The following is a 17,570-nucleotide window of genomic DNA, read 5'->3' as shown; positions in this document are numbered from 1 at the left end:
AAACACACGAGGACATTTTTAGCCGTCAAGGTTTCCAGCTCACGTAACTCATGTACATGCACCGTTATCAACCTTCTCTCCTTACTGTACCCTGATCCTCTGTGCACGTCCCTCGCTCTGCATGTCCCGTGATCCGCCCACAGACAGGGCCTCCTTTTCTACACGTCGGGAGGTCGCAGCAACCTTTAGGCTCACGTGGTGTTGTGTGTTTGCTGCTCCTCAGAGAAGACTTTGCCAGATTACAACTCTTAAAGTCGCTGTCCTCCAGGGAGGATGTTGCCGTTCTGCAGCTGAAGCACAAACACTTCATTGCCATAGAAACCCCACCTCCCCGTTTCCTCCACCCGCACTCCCACCCACTGTCATGTACACACACACAGACTGCTCGAAAAGGTACAAGTGCACTGTTATATTAAGCAGCTCCAGGTAGCTTTACAGTCTACATCCTTCACACACTGCGGTCAGTGTTGAACGCTGGGCCAGAGCTGACAGATAATTGGCTCTGCTTTTTAGTTTTAGGCGACCTGGTTGGGCTGAAGTTACCTTTGGTGACCTTTAGACACAGACAACTGAATCAGACGTATGGATGCAGGAGGACGATGTTGTGCTGACATGTAGTCTGTGTGTGTATCTTGATACATTGCGCTCCTCTGTGTCATTGCTATGCAATCAGTGAGCCTCACTACTGTGCTGAGGGACGTGTTCTCACACTACATGCACACACAGTCAGATGTTACATGCATAGAAATAACAAATATTTTTGCATATTAATGTAATGAATGTAATGTCAGGCAAACTCCATATTCTGAAGTCTCCTAAGAGAATATTAACCATTTCCTGTTTGAGAAGGCATCAGATAGCTCGCTGTCATTGCATGAATAACACTCGATCAGGCTGATATACCAGTTTAAATGTTCTACTGCCTGAAAAGTCAGATGTACCTGTTGTATTCATGCACACAGTGGGATTGTTGCAATAAAAATGTCAGTTAAATATATCATACAGGAGACTCACACAGTGATAATTGAGAAGTGAAATGAAGTTTATTGGATTTACAGAAAGTGTGCGATTATTGTTTAAACACAATCAGGCAGGTGCATCAACAATGACTATTAGCAAGGTTGCCCAAACGTTTGCATCCCACTGTAGTTACTGATAATTAGACTCTAGCAGGCAGTTATCACTTTCCAGGTGTCCACTCCCTTACCTTTAAAAGTTAACACAATCCAACCCTGTGATTACATTTGAAACACAAACATTTGAGTTCTGGTAGGTTTAACGGGGGTCTCGTTGGCCTGACTCACCTTTGGAGCCTGACCGTTAGAGGAAGCACAGTCGTTGCTTCCGTGTTGCCACATTTTGTCGAATCCTAAATTGCTGCTTACGTCAGATTCACACACAGACAACAGGCTGCGGTAGCTTCCTCATTTTCTTAAATTTGCAAAGTCAGATTCTTTAGTCAGATTTACACCAACCTTTGACTTTTAAGGACCTGATTTGACACACAAACAACATGCATTAATAGAATAAAGTGTAAACAGAATTTAGTTTGCCTGTTGAGTCTCTTTTTGCTTGTCAGCCGGTGACAGAAGGTCAGCCACCTGAGCGTCCTTGAGCTCCATGTTTCTCTGGGCTTTGATGGTTTCCACTCAAGGTTACACTTGAGTCTGATGCTCCAGGGCAGGAAGACAGAAATGTTACATACACCCACAACAACATACGGCTCGAATACATGGATCAGGCTGTGATCGGACATGTGAGCGCTCCATCTGCTTTCTTCTTGGATGGCTGTGACAGCGATGCAGAACAAATGTAGCCTGTTTCCCTACAGATGCACAGTTTAGAAAATGATATTAGAAAATTCAACAATATTAAAAATGACCTACAAAAAGACGTCAATATTGGCAATACTTAAACAGTCCAAAACAAACAGAAAGAGCAGGGTCTCCTCTGTGGTTCACCTTATTCTTCTGCTCCATCTGTTTCATTCTGAGGGTGTAAACACAGCAACTCTGCTGCTGGAGGCAGGAGTGAGTCAGAGCCTCGAGATCGCACTTTGCTGCTGTGAAATCACTCGTCTCTCACTCACACTCTCTTTGTCTCTCGTTCACACACACACACACACACACACACACACACACACACACACACACACACACACACACACACACACACACACACACACACACACACGTTACTGAGTGGACACACAAAAGAACACGCGCACACTCATGTACTTGTAAACTCCTGGAGCTTGTAAACACTCTCCTCTCCAACTTGCTCCTTCCTCCTTGCTGCTCCTCATCTCAGCTGACAACCAGCACTCCCTCCATCTCCCTCCACCCTTCTCCTCTCTCCACAGATGCCCAACGTGCAGCCACGCCTAACTGCCTTCTGGCATTATGTGGGCACGTATTCAGCGAAGCAACATGGTACCTGCTGGGGGTGCTGAGGGTGTGTAGCCATTCTCTCCAGCTTGTGCGTCTCCTTGTTGAAATGAGGTTGAAACAATTATTTGTCTATCTTCCTTTTGGGTTTTATAATGAGCAGCTTCACTCAGATTATGCCGCCCACGCTCGCACGTTGTTTTGGTGGTGGCAGCTACCTGACACCACAGTCACGTTTTTAGAATAGTAAGGTATGGTACATTTAAACTTACTCTGCTGCTGTTAAGGATGGAGAGGAGTTTGTTACACTCACTGCTTCAGCTGCTCCCTGGAATTCGATCCATCTCAGCTCAAAAACACATTTGTAACAAATTCAAAGTTAGCAAAGATTCACCTTTATCGCCTCGTTCTTCTGCAACAAACTCAACACACTCGGTTTTATTATAATGCAGCAATGAAACAGTTGTATTAACACTCCTGTTTAAACATTAAACCTAAAATATGGCTTTATGAGATTTGTTGATATGCTTGGGATCATTATCCTGGTGTTTGGGCCAAGTCATGACTGTCACACAGACGGCCTTACTTTGGTATGAAGAACAGTTCATGTTCAGCCCAATCACTGCAGGGTGCCCCCCCTTGGAACTGTACTTCATGGCCAATCAGCCCCACTTTGGACTAATGTGTCCAAAGGACGTTGTTCCAAAAGTGATCAAGGCCAACAGGTTTGGGATGTTGCTCTTGGGTAGTTTTTTTCACAGTGTCTCTGAGCAACACTCGGTCTGACCTTGGGATACGTTTGCTAAGACGTCCACTTTTGGGAAGATTGGAAACTATTTTGAATATTTTCCACTTGAATAGCCGTTCATACTGTGGAATGATGGACTTTAAATTGTTTGGAAATGGGCTTATAACCCTTCCCAGATTGATGAGTAGCAGCAGCTGCTTCTCTAAGATCGGTGCTGATGTTTCCCTGCTTGGCATTAAGTCACCTGAATGCACCACAGCAGCAGCCTTTTAGAGGAGCTCACACTCACCGATGATCAGTGAATCAAATGCATTTGCTTAGCAACATCTCGCTTTCAGCTGTTAATTTCTCTTTTCCTGAAGTGAGAAAAGGTGAACTTAGTTTTTCACACCATATTTCTGCCTCTCGGCCTCATTTTTGGTAACTTATTTTGTTGTTCCCCGAGGTTGTGTTTGATTTTGAGGCCTGCTAAGGACCAGATTTTGCAGTTGTGCGCGAGGTCAAATGCTGCAGTGTTATGCGTTTGTATTTTTCTGCTTTAATGGCTTGAGTTGTGTTGTAGTTTCATCATAATCAGCTTACCAGTCAATAAAGCTGTAAGCATGCTGGGCCCCTGTGAAGAAATGAACTTATGAAAAGCTGAAACATACACACACACACACACACACACACACACACACACACACACACACGCACGCACGCACGCACGCACGCACGCACGCACGCACGCACGCACGCACGCACACACGCACGCACTCTTTCTCGTGCCACGAGGGTCTGGGAGGATTCCACCTCCTTCCACATCATCGGCTTTTAATTGGTAGAGCCTTTCATTAAAAACGAAAAAGTAGTGCCCCGAAGACTAATGCATCAAACGATGCTTCCCTACTGTGCTTTTTTCCTAATGCCGAGATGAAAACAGGACACAAGCCTGAGTGCATCAACAGCAGCCAGTCAGGTAATCAGGAGGTTTATCCCTCACCTTGATGTGAGACAGAAGCAAAGATGAATAAAGAAGAAACGATCCCACTCAGGAGTTTTTCACCGTGGACACACTTCATGTATTTCTTTGTGGGCTGATAGTTTAGACACGTAAAGACTGAATGGATGCCATTCTGTCATCGTTCAGTTACAACTGCATCAGAAGTCTGTGACACAGGCTGAGCTGAAAACTAAATCGACATTTCAAAGTAGATCTGAGCTGCGATTCCCTCTGTTAGCTTTAAAAAGCAGGAAACAACTGGAATTAAAGCTTCCTTATCCTTACTGTAGAGTATTTGTTATGAAAATCTATTTGAGATAATGACAGTTGTACCTCATCATTGCTAATTCAAAATGGGCTATTACTGTAAAATGCACCACAATTTTGCAAACTCTGCAGTTTAGCCTGCATGTACTGCCTTGTTACCTCTGAAATTATGATTTTGTTTGTTATTTGTCCGTTCAAACACCTCCAAACAGAAAAAAGTGCAAAAGCACACAAAACACAATAAAAATAGGAAAACAAAATGTATCCAAAGTATGTTTGAGGAGACAATAACATGTGGAGCTAACAGTAAATGGACACTACTAACATGTATCTTTAAAATGATAAAAAACACACATTACCACATTGCCCATATTTTGCCCCTCACAGTGATCAACGCTGATGAATCGGCCGCTTGTTTAAAAACAGCATAAACAAAGTTCCCGACTGCAGGATTCAGTCATATCTGCCTTGAACTAGTTTGCTGGAATAATGTATTTTGACTTTACTGTGCCACCCATGTTTGCCTTTGGAGGGAATAATGCAACTTTGTAGCTTTGGTCAGTATGCTAGAAAGCATCATGTGAGATATGGAGTTATGCATTTCAGTCGATTGCAGGTTTGGTCACAGAGCACAGCTGCTTCTTATAATGCTGCAAAAATCTCAGCAGGTGTGAGTCTGCAGATCTCAAGCCTTTGATATGAAATGCAGAGGAGCCTTAGAAAGGAGGTCAGGGAATATTGATTTACAAGAACTGCTCATTTATAGAAACAAGAAGCACTACAGACACATTTCTTATTCAGGAGGAATTCATCCTCAGATGTTGTTATCAACACATGTTTCAGATTTTTCTGGAGAACAGCTCTGAGGGAGTGCACCTCCTATCTTTCTAAATCCAAAAATATCACTGCATAGCCCAGCCGCCTGTCCGTGTTCTTGGTAGATCCCAGTGCTTTGCTCTCCTTCTCAGCCTGTGCCTCACTCTGTCACTGCTTTATCTCCCGGCAGCTGCCCTTTCTCTCTCACCCTCCCATTCATCAAGTCGCCCTCCTACGGGTTCCTCCGAAACTTCATCACACACCTCTCATCTACTCTTGCTTTGTCTTCACTCGCTCATTTGGACTTCCTCTCTCATTCACTGTGCCACCTCAAGAGTGGTGGCACAGAAAAGGCCAGCTAACCGACTTAAGGACCCCGGAGTCCCCAGTGTCCCGGGGATTAGACCTCATTTGCATAAATCTGCATAACTTCATTAAGGCACAGGGAGACGCGGTACACACTGTAGCCTGAGACACTTCAGAGCGAAACAGCCCATTAAGGATGGCAGTGATTATGGGATTATCACTCCTAACGACTGTTGGGGACTGGAACTCTGAAAAGTTCCACGCCGCATGACCGAGAATGCTCAGCAGGAGATTGGAGATTTCGGTCAGATGACCTTAGAAATGCATTCATCTCGAATGTGCACCGGACTACTTCTGCTGCTGTTAAAGTTAGATGTGAGGTGCTACAGTAAGCATTTAAACATTTAGTGGTGGATTAAAAATACAAATATGATGAATGAAAGTGAAAGCTGCGACCCGAGCATGTGCAAAACCCCTGCTGTCTCCTTTGCTTCGTCACACTGAAATGCTCATAACCTGCAGTTTTAAATGCAGCTTTGCAGTATGAGCAGTTGTGCAGCTCAGTGGTTAGCACTGTCACTAACTGAACCTGCTGATCAATGTGCAGCGATCCCATGTTCTCTGCTCCTACACAGGTAAGAAGGTGTGGGAGCTCCCACAGCTTCCCATAGTTCAACGACATGCATCATGTGATTCTAAAGTGGACACCAGAGTGGCTCAAGTGAAGAATAAAGTGAATATGTGGCTATTTAAGGAACTTCAGTTTCCTTTAGCGTTATTTTTATGCCGCTATTCTGAGGGGACGTAAAAAAAATTGCAAAAACCGAGCGAGCGGGGCTGCTATTGTGTGTGTGTGTGTGTGTGGATAATAGCAAACACTGAAATACATCTTTTGCACGCAGCGATGAATTTTGCTCACTCAAATTGAGCTTTTCTTCGCTCCAAATAAATTTCTCCTCAAAATGCAACACTTGCACCTGCATTTTCTTTTACGTGCGCTCAGAATAGCGGCACAAAAATAACGCCATAAGTTTCTGGTACTTTTTCAGCCCGAGAAGTTTAAGACTCTAATAGACTGCTCACATTAAGAATAATTACTGTTTATTTAAATAGCCATAATTACTATTAATGAGATTTGAAATGATGTGAAGTGGGTTAAAGTTTACACCATATTAAGAAGAGAAGAAACATCAGTTTCACTTACTGCATCGTCACCAAAGAGGAATCGCTGGCTGAACTGTTCACATGTGAACTGCTGGTGCTCACTAAGTGCACTGAAGCTTTATGAGGATGAACATGTCTTGTTAGTTGTTGTCTGCCTCTTTGTTTCCCTGACATACAGCGTACTGAGCTCAGGGAAACTACTGCCTATGGTCCAGAGTCAACTCATATTACTAATATCTAATATGCATGTGCAACATGTCTTTAAATAAATGAGAGGCTGTGCTTGGCATGTCTGCTCTGCTGGGTCTCCAGAGTGTGTGGTGCCGTGTCTCTCCCCACACGAGGAGCTGACACAGTGTGCTAACTGCTAATCTTGTCAACACTTTTCTGTTCAGTAAATAAATAAAAAGTCATTCCTGGAAATGTATTATTTATGGATGCTGTTTAGAAACTGTTCCAAAAATGCAACCTTATGTGGACGGACACAAATGCTTTAGCCGTCAAAACATGACAGGATCCCCCCACATCCTCCTGTAAGCTGTCTCACACTGATGACATCAGCATTTCTCCAACCGTGTGTGCTTGTGTGCTGCTGACAGTGTCAGGCCTGCATCTGTAATGAGACAAAAATCCAAGTAAATCTTGGAATAGCTCATTGTGCTGTGGCTGCATTTTCCTTGTAGTGCCAGTTGAGGGATATATGTCATTATTTTTCTGGCACTGTGGGAGCTGACTGCAAGTGCAGCTGACTGACTGACCAATCAGCTGGTTACTGACTCAGGCAGAAACATGTCCCACCTGTGAGCTGACAGCCGGGGGCTGGATCGGTTTACATGCTGGAAATGTTTGACCTCCATCACTGCTCTGAATCTAATTCTCCATCTGCTGTTTTCTAACAAAGAAGTTGAAAGGTCGACTCTGGGTGGGAACGCTCCTAATATAACTCCCTTTGGTCCCTAATGGTGAACATCTTTTAAAGCGATATTAGAAATCTTTTTTGTTTGTGGCTTTAGACTTTTAAAGATGACGCATCTGCTTTATCACTAACAGCTGCTAAGCTGCTAAGAAAATACTAGTACTGTGGTAGAAACACCCCCTTACAATTCATAGCGTATGACTCAGTGACTGTTATACCTACTCATCATTTCTCTGAAGCTCTCTATAATTCAGACCAACGGCGCCAGCAAAAACTATTCTGATGCAGAAAACAAGACAATCGTCTTTCTGTGGAAAACCGGAGCTCTGACCTCAGCAGTCGGTCACATGAGCTGCTTCTAATGTTAGAATGTCTCAGCCACACTGAAGAGCCACATTCAGGATAGTAACATTTAGGTAGTGCTCATACTGTTACATATGTTTGGGTAATGTTAGGTTGACATGTCTTTGACAGAAACGTGTCCAACATGCATCCTGCTGTACGTGGAGGCAGTGAGTCAGTGTTGTCGGTGGGGCCGTATAGTGGCACAAAACCAAATGGACCAATGGGAGCAGCTCATCTGTAACTTTCTGTCTTTGTTTAGAAACTTGAAAGAATGTTTGAGAGTCAGATTTATTTCTCAGCAGAAGCTGAACACAGAGCTGCTCAGTAGTTTCTGTCCTGTCCACGGAGCATCGGACCGCCTACTTACCCTGTCAGGGGAACTCAAAGCTGTGAGAGTCTGCGTGTGTTTTGTGGACCTGACAGCATTTCTTGGGGGGTGGGGGGACTCCACCCACCTGGGCTGTCAGATTCGGTATTCTCAAGATCTCACTTCATCTTTTGCAGATGATCTGATTCTGTTGGTGTCATCAAACAGCACCATCCAGCCTACTCTGGTGTATCTGCAACACTGGGAATAAAACACAACATCTCCAAGTCTGCTTCTGTGTCAGAAAGGGTGGAGTATCCACGGGAGTTTGTAAATGAGGTGTTTATGAGTGACGGAGGGAGTGTGGAATTGACAGATTAATTGGTACGGGGTCAGGAGTGTTGCAGATACCGTATCAGTCTGTCATAGTTAACACTGAGTGTGAAAGGGAAGCTGTCGAGTTACCTGCTGATCTGCGTCCCTACAAGAGCTGTTGGTAGTGACCACATAAGACTGTGAATGCCAGCTTCTTCAGATGATGTCTGGGTTACAGGGTTAGCCTGCCCCCAGGATAGAGAGCTCAGTCACTTAGGAAGGGCTCAGAGTAGAGCTGCTACTCGTCTACATCAAACTAAAGACTTGTGTTGGGCAGCTGACTTGAATGCCTCCTCACGTCTCTGTGGTGTGGATTCTCAGACATATCAGACTGAGAGGAGACACCGGGGCAGATTCAGGATGTGCTGTAGAGATTATATCTCTCATTTGGTTTGGGAATACTGTTGTTTCCCAACAGAAGAGCAGGAAGAGCTGGAAGAGCAGGAAGAGCAGGAAGAGCAGGAAGAGCAGGAAGAGCTGGAAGAGCAGGAAGAGCAGGAAGAGCAGGAAGAGCAGGAAGAGCAGGAAGAGCAGGAAGAGCAGGAAGAGCAGGAAGAGCAGGAAGAGCTGGAAGAGCTGGAAGAGCAGGAAGAGCAGGAAGAGCTGGAAGAGCAGGAAGAGCAGGAAGAGCAGGAAGAGCAGGAAGAGCAGGAAGAGCAGGAAGAGCTGGAAGAGCTGGAAGAGCAGGAAGAGCAGGAAGATCTGGAAGAGCTGGAAGAGCAGGAAGAGCTGGAAGAGCAGGAAGAGCAGGAAGAGCAGGAAGAGCTGGAAGAGCTGGAAGAGCAGGAAGAGCAGGAAGATCTGGAAGAGCTGGAAGAGCTGGAAGAGCAGGAAGAGCTGGAAGAGCAGGAAGAGCTGGCTGTGGACAAATAGAACAAATGGATGGAGTAAAACGTTTTTGTCCATTAAGTTTTTTTGGTGGAGATTTTTAAACAGGACCTGACGTGTGCATTTCTTCCATCACTTACACCAGAAACACAGTAGAAACATTTCTTTAGTGGCTTGTCTGAACAGGAAGAATTACTACAACAAATAATACTCTGCTTAGATCTGCAAGGACAAAAACAACTGAACTGTGATTTCAACTGCCCTGTGTAACTGTAAATAAGAGGTCAGCTTAAGAAAGAGAAAAATAAGATGAGTGTGGCCTAAGAAGGATAACTAAAGATGAAAAACATGGATTACAAAGTCAAAATCTGGAGGGTTTCTGTTTTGTTTGAATGTTCATTCAATCAGTGCAAAGATTGCTTCTGAAAGGACTCGATCGTTTAGGGCGCCACTTTTGCTCGCGAGCGAGCGTAGCGCATGACGTTTTATTGCACGTACAGTCGTGTTTCAAACACTGACGCCGCCCCTGGGGTGCAGCTTCACATCCTGAGACACTAACGTGAGATTTGTTTTTCAGCTGCTCAGTTGTGTAAAACTGTAACCATGGCAACACTAACTGTAGCCAAGTGGAAGCCATGGTGCCATAACGCACATGTCAGATGTCTGCTTACGCTGTTTTTCCAGAACTCGCTGCGTAGTGCTTTCTGTCCCGATGGTATCGTGCATGTAGCGAGAGACGGGAAACACGACTAATCTCATGAAGTCTCAGTCATGAATATGATGTAACAGTAACCTTCATAACAGACAGAGCAAAGGGTCTCAGTCTGGTATAATACAAACTTACAGCCTGTGGGATGCAAAGAGGTACTGTGGAATATGAGGGGTCCTACATTTAGTCTGAATTTATTGTGTCAGCGCTCCGTGTTTGACAATTTAGCATGTGTCATATTTCTCGTTTCCATGGCAATTGCACAGTTAGGAATGGGTAGAAGCATAAAAATCGCTGCAGCCCGTCTGAACGATTTTTGTCAGCATACATCTGCTTCGTCCTCTTTTTCTCCCCCCTTCCTTGTTTTTCTTGATCTTTTTTCTCCCCGGTTTTCCCCGTTCACATTTCTCTGTCCCCTAATCTCGCTCCCTCTTTCCTTATCACGCTCCCTCTTTCCTAATCTCGCTCCCTCTTTCCTTATCTCGCTCCCTCTTTCCTAATCTCGCTCCCTCTTTCCTTATCTCACTCCCTCTTTCCTTATCTCGCTCCCTCTGTAGCTAGCAGGCAACGAGCTGGTGTGTTGACTTCTACTTCTAACACACGGGTTTCCCTCCCTGCCTGCCTAGTATTCAGGGAGATTCCTAGCACATACGCACACTCACAGATACATGCTCAATCACTCACAAACAAATAGATAGCACACACACACACACACACACACACACACACACACACACACACACACACACACACACACACACGGGCAGATTCAGGGGCCCTCAAGGTCTGGTCCTGGTGAATTATTCAGTCTGTGTCAGCAGGTCTGTATGTGCAGCTGAAATCATACATATATGTGTGTGTGTTTGCGTGCATGTGTGGCATAGTGTGTGTCAGTGGGAATAGGAAATCGTGTTTTCCTCCTGAAAAACTTGCCTTTAATCAGCTTCTGCATCAGCTCTCTCCTCACTGGCTTCAAAAGCTCATTAGAGGGAAATTATGGGGAGAAAGGAAGAAGCAGTCAGAGTCAGCTGGGGAGCTTTTGATTACCTTTAATACCTCCGACGGACATTATGGAGAGTTGACTTTATATTTACTGCTATCCTGATGCCATGTTGGAATACAAATGTCACTGATTCATAAACTAATGTGATAAAGATGTATTATTTATATACATTGTGTTGTATGGACACATGCATTTACATTTTATTATAAAATGAAACAGGACACAGTCGCCAGGAAGTAGGCTGCTGCATATTGTATGCATACTGCACCGCTCAGGGTTTTGTCCATCATCAAAACTATTTATAATGAGAGCTGGCTGTGACTGAGTGCTGAAGGGACCACATTTTTTTAAACGATACGGGGTCGAGCTGAGGCACCTCGTCACTGGCTTCATTTTAAGCTACGCTCATCATTTCGAATGAGGGTTGTGGTCTCCCTTCAATCTTTGTTTGCCTGAGTGACAGTTGCCATAACAACTGTGCAACTTTCCCACGTTCACCTTTTTCCCAACACTTCTTTAAACATACGTAGAAAATCACAAAGAGTCACTTTGCATCGGTGGCCACATACAGTAAAAATCCCCTTACTGTCTGTGGATTTCATCCCTGTGATATCTCAATATAAGACAAAGGAGCGCAATCGCAAGAGCACTTCTCAGTTTTTCTACAAGGTAAAGAAACGCTGCTCTGTTTAATAAAGGAGCACTGTCACGACTCTTTGGGCCTATTACAGAAAATACTCTGACTGTCCAATGACTGTAAGAAAGTTTTTGTTAAATAATTCATCTTAAATTTTACAGCGAGCACATTCTTAAAAATGAGGGAAAAAAGAACTTTCTCTTGTTAATAGTGGAAAAAACAGAAACTGTCATTTAATTGTTTATCTATTACTTTGATGGGGGAGATCTTCATCAGTAGGACAAGTTGTAAACTTTATGAAAATACAGTTAAAAGATGAAAGTGTGTGCCCTCGTTCACAGATCCCAGACACCCACAGGACCGGACCAGAGTCTTTGCTGGGCCGATTCTGGCCCTCGGACCAGAATGTTTGACACCCCTGCTGTTGCTCATGAAGTGTTAAAGATAATACATATTTGTTTTTAACACTTTAAACTTCTGCTGTCTATAACGCATGGACATCACCATACGCTGTGCAGCCTGCACCACCCTCAAATACTTCTCATGCAGTACCACAGTCGCCCTCTTGGGACTATTATACGCTCCAGATCCACAAAGACACAGACGACTGCTTCTGACCTTCTCCTCCAGATCAATCCTCTCAAAGCAAACATCACATCTGTAGTGCTCCCTGCCCTCCTCCCTCTGTGCAGAACACCTTCAGCTATACTTTCTCAGTCATCTGGTAACTGGAGAAAAACATTCAAATAACTGTGACATTCTTTTAAAGTAGAATTTTAGTAAGTTGCTAGTAGTAGTGCAAACCTAACAACCATACATGTATGTGCAGTTCCACCTGTTCAGTTCTACATAATCCTGTCAGTGTCAGCAGGTAGTGTTAGACACTTATTACTGCAGGTTATTAAATAATGTTTCGTATCCGTCACTTAATATTAAACATGTTGGATTTTCGTACATTTGTGCACATTTTTCCATTTTCACACTAGTTCAGTTCTGCTTGTCACAGTCACAAATACAACCACAGACGGCATCAGGTCGCTGGGGACAGTATGAAGCACCTTTGAGAGAAGTGTGCAGTAAGCAGAATGAGAAGAAATGTTACGCTGTGTACAGCTGCCCACCATCGCCCTTGTTTAATTTGTGCACGTTGCCCTCTGCTTCCAAATACTGCCATCTCCTGCACTTTCCTCTGTGAACGCCTGCAGTGTAATAATACAGCTCCTCACCTCTTCCCTGCTAGAATAATGCCGGCTTTCTTTCATGTCCAGCTGTGTCCTAAACACCGAGCAGCTTAAACCATGAGTCACCCGAGTTTTTATGCTCTACCTGCTGACTCTTCTGCTGTCCGTCTTCTTTTCTTTTCCACTAGACAATGTCTGAAGACACAGTAGCAGCCTGCGACATTCTTTCTGGTGCTTCTGTTTGAGTCCCTCTCTCAGCCTGGTTTCCTTTGGTTGAGGTATTGTCATTTAGCAGATACAGTACATCTGCATCACAATTGCACCAAACGTCCTCTTCATGTGGCTGCGTGTCTTATATTTAAAGAATAATTACATTTTTCCACCCCTGCTCAAAACGCTTTACCTTAAACAGCCTGGAAAAAAATAACATCTTCTCGGTTCTTTCGGCCACAGACTGAAAACCATTTACTCAGCGGTCTGGAAAAGACGTGCAGAAAGTACACAAATACAGTACACACACTCAGCTCTGCCTTTGCATTGCTTAGTGCTTATTGCAGCCAGACAAACCCATCAAACTTTATGAGCCCCTGAGGGCAGCTGCTGTCACTAATTCATGGAGACAGGTCTCAAGTGCATCTACACAACTGATTTTCAGTGTTTCCATGAATACCTGAACAGGTCTGTCCACTGCTGGTGTCTGCTGCGAGAACAGCCTGTCGGATTCAAGATGGACAGCTTTGATTGATGATGTGTCTCTTTAGTGAAGCGATGGGGGAGAGGCTGTGATAACGGTGCGCTTAAAGCAGACGTTTCCATTCAGGAGCCCAACATTCACTGATGGTCACGTCATGCTAGGAAACAGAGGTACTCTTCACTTTTAAAATTATGAATAATACAGCGAAGCTACCTTAATGATCTCCTCAGCCTGTATATTCCTAGGAGAGCACTGAGATCATCAGGTCAATTGCTCTTAGTGCAACCTCGCTTCAGTAGCACCCAACCTCTGGAACAATCTCCCATTGGTGTGTCTGATTCAGTTCAGACTTTCAAATCTCCATTGAAAACTTCTTTGATTTGGCCTTCTCGGCTACCTAAGTGTATCTATCATGTGAATGTCCCCCCATGTTACACCTCTTTGTCTGCCTTTGGATAATGTTTTGTATTGTTTTAACTCCTGAGTTATCTTATCTTATCTTATCTTATCTTATCTTATCTTATCTTGCATGCCTGGTTAATTATTGTCTTCCACCTGCTAGTTTAATGGTTTTTAAATGTGCTATCCAGTTGTTAAGTGATGACGTGACGAATCCTACTTCCGGGCCTAAAGTAGTCTGCGTTTAATATGGCTTTTGTGTTGTTAACATGTTTAATGTTATGTATTTTCTTCTATTTGATCTCAAAAAGCTCCTAAAACAGTCAGTGATCACTGTTGACCTCCCTCAGCTTTTATTACCGCTAATCATTTATTTAAGCTCAGTTTTTAAAACCTTAGGATGTAACTACAGCCCAGCCCATGCAGCAGTATATGAATGACTAACCTCGTATTGTGAATGGATTATCTCAGTTGTTCTCCTGGCTTAAGTTTGGTCCTTTTACAGCATCCTGCCATGCGATTACATTTGTTCCTGACCACCGAGAACACTCACGGTAACTTTTATCGAGTGGAAAAAAAGTTAGCTTGTTTATATTATGCTAACATAGCTGTGTCGCTAGCGATCACGTAGCACATCATTATATACCAGCTAGCCCAACTTCAGTAACCCTACAAACGTCACTGCTGTTTAGTTTTCTGTCTTCATTTATGTTGGAAGTGATAGCAGAGCTGTACGTTTGAATTTGTTTCCAAAACCCCGCAGTCAGGACATGCTATGTTGTATTTAGATAGAAGCTAGCGAGCTAACTCCCTGCTAACTTCTAACTCCGTTAAATGTCATAAATTCCGTTTTCATGGATGCCTGGATGTTAAACTCAATTGTTACACCTGGTAGAGCAGAACGCTGATCATTTTATTAAAGATGAAAGACTTTAGACAGTTTTTCAACTCTCAGTAATGCCATAGTGATCGTTTGATATATGGACCTTGTAACAGCCACTATGGTGTGGTGTCCCTTTAAGACACCCAAGTCGAGGGTTGATGGTGTCATCAGTTTGTGCCACTGCTCTGCTCTCTCTCTCTGTGATGGTGTGGACATGTGCTTGCACGCTAGTGCATGAGGAGGGACGGATTTTATGTTTTACCCCTCCAGACACCTTTGTTTGCAACGTTATGGGTTGTACGAACACTGTGCGCTATGTTTGCTAAGCTGCAGCCGTTCAACCGGGCTTATATGGTTGATGAAGAGAAGGTATATTAAAGAACACACTGTGGAATTCCCAATACCAGCGTGGGTGTGTATTCTTCCGCCTAGCCTGCTAGGTGTTTTGCCGCCTCTTCTCAACCACACAACACAACCCAACGTTACAACCTGCAGCGGAGTTTAGGTCCAGACACGGCTAGTGACGTCAGACTGAACAACCGGATACAGATAAATTTGTATTGTATTGATTCTTGTACTGTGACGTGACTGACGGAGGTTTGAAAAATCTGCTGCCACTTATTTGGGTTCAACTGCCACAAAGGCTCGACCGTCAGTGTAACATAAAGACGTGTCATTGAGCGTTTACTCGTCTTTATTGGAGGTGTTGCAGCACAGAAACTGTTTATTTTTAACTATCTTTAAAAAAAACCCTTGTGGATGTTGTGTGAGAGCTCTGTGTCACAAAGTTCTCCGATTTAGTGGGCAAAAATATCCTTTTGTTGTTTTGTGTATTTGACTTGCTGTTTGAATGAATTGTTGGCCCCGCCCCTCCCGGAGCCTGGTTCAGCCGGAGGTTTCTTCCTGTTCAAAGGAAGTTTTTCCTTCTCACTGTCGCCAAAGTGCTTGTTGGCTTTCTCTCTGTATTGTAGGGTCTACCTTACAATACAAAGCACATTGAGGCGACTGTTTTGTTATTTGACATATTGTAAAATTAAAATTGAATTGAATATTCCTTCAAGTGTAGTTTGTTTTCCTTTCTGGACTTTTATATGTTTGCACAGTGCAGAAAAGTAAACACAACACCCATAGACACTGAAATGTGCACTCAATCAAAAATAATCATATCCCCATAAGCAAGTTACAGCTCGACAATTGAAACAGGGACACATTTTCCAATAACAATGACTCATGAGTCTGCAAACTAATTCCACGAACTCGAGCCCAATACAGGAGGCGTGATATCGATGGGCAGAGCTGGATTGGAATGTGATGTGCAGAAATGTCGGGTGTGGCAGATGCATGTCTTGCCAGTGATGATAAAATGACTTATAAATCACTATTTGAGAGGGAATTACTACACTCCCCTCTGTGAACCTCTTCGTAGACGTAATTTACAGGGAATAATGACCGTCTACCATCTTCTCCTCCTGGGACTTTTTCATAATCAAGTTTAATGAAGAACACTTAGAAAGAAAAATTGACCCAGTGCACCGACGTGGGTTTAATTTCATTCATTCATTCATCATAGGGACAATGTATGACACATTACCTTCTCCCAAAATATTGGCGCTGAGTCGCAGATGAGCCCGGCTGTGAATACTGACTGAGACAGCTCAGAAAGTTGCTCCCTGGGCTGACAGAAAAGCCAGCTTTGGCTCTCAAACATTTCCTGACAAGGCAACAATCAGTAAGCGAGGTGAAGACGTTTGGCTGGAGCTGGTGGATGTTGCTCGTCATTAGTCTTCCCTGTCATAGATTTAGAGCCTCAAAGTTTAGTCTTTCTCAGTTTTTACTTTTGTGCTTTGTGGTTATTGCCCAGCCTCTTTTTTCACGTGGTGATTATTAAAGACGTGGCTCTGTGTCCACATTCTACACTAAAACAAAACAAACTGTCATCATTTATGTACAAAATTACATTTTGTAGCATTAAAAGCAGTTTCCTAGGAGTTGGGCCAGTTCTAGGTACAGTGTGGGCCGACGTGTGAGTCACTGACCAAAAACTAATCACAAGAGTCACGTCTGTCACTGCAGCAATACGGTGTTCTTCCCTTATCATAGCCTGAAGTCCTTGGGGAAGATTTATCATTCATGAGGAAGCTCTACAATAAAAATGACCAAAAAAAGTCAAACTGGTTCGTTTCTTTTTCAGATCCACAAATAAGAATCTGCCAGGCAGCAAAAATCTTGCTACCTTAATTTTAATGATTTATGCCACCCAAAGAAGCGAATCCTTCTCGACTCTCCTTTATCCAAAGCTCTCATAAAAAGTCCTCTGATGCACACCTCCCATCTGCAGCCTCCCCCTGAAAAATAGCTCTCTGTCCCTTAAAGGCCTTTTTCCTCATTATAACGGGCATGTCTAGCTTGAAATGCTGCCTTTCTAATGGCTTTTAAATGTGTTTGGAGATCTCTCGAGTGACTGTTATTTTTGTAGAAGAAGATAATGGTCACAGAGAAACTCTTTAAGAAGTCTCAATCTCAGGTCTCCACTTTTTGAAATGCTGTCTGTGTGAAATCAGTAAATACCTTACAGTGAACAGTCTCATCTGGAAGTTTCAAATCCAGCTGAACACGATGTCAT

The 17,570-nt window shown here is 43.6% G+C and overlaps 1 protein-coding gene and 1 long non-coding RNA gene across 2 annotated transcripts in view; one reads left to right on the top strand and one right to left on the bottom strand.

Moving 5' to 3' along the window:
* The window catches only part of kcnh2b (potassium voltage-gated channel, subfamily H (eag-related), member 2b), a 249,338-nt gene that overhangs the window by 5,150 nt on the left and 226,618 nt on the right, over positions 1-17,570 (top strand). The gene's annotated exons all lie outside the window — the stretch shown is intronic.
* On the bottom strand, positions 1,052-6,831 carry LOC113029379 (uncharacterized). The gene is made up of 3 exons (XR_003273399.1): positions 6,711-6,831; positions 1,962-2,100; positions 1,052-1,825 (listed from the first exon to the last, which is right to left on the bottom strand). It is a non-coding gene; the product is annotated as an uncharacterized LOC113029379 (long non-coding RNA).

This window comes from Astatotilapia calliptera, chromosome 9 (assembly GCF_900246225.1).
Source record: "Astatotilapia calliptera chromosome 9, fAstCal1.2, whole genome shotgun sequence".
In the NCBI taxonomy this organism is placed as follows: domain Eukaryota; kingdom Metazoa; phylum Chordata; class Actinopteri; order Cichliformes; family Cichlidae; genus Astatotilapia; species Astatotilapia calliptera.
The sequence above is the reverse complement of the archived record's forward strand: the minus strand, read 5'-3'. Positions and strand labels throughout refer to the sequence as shown.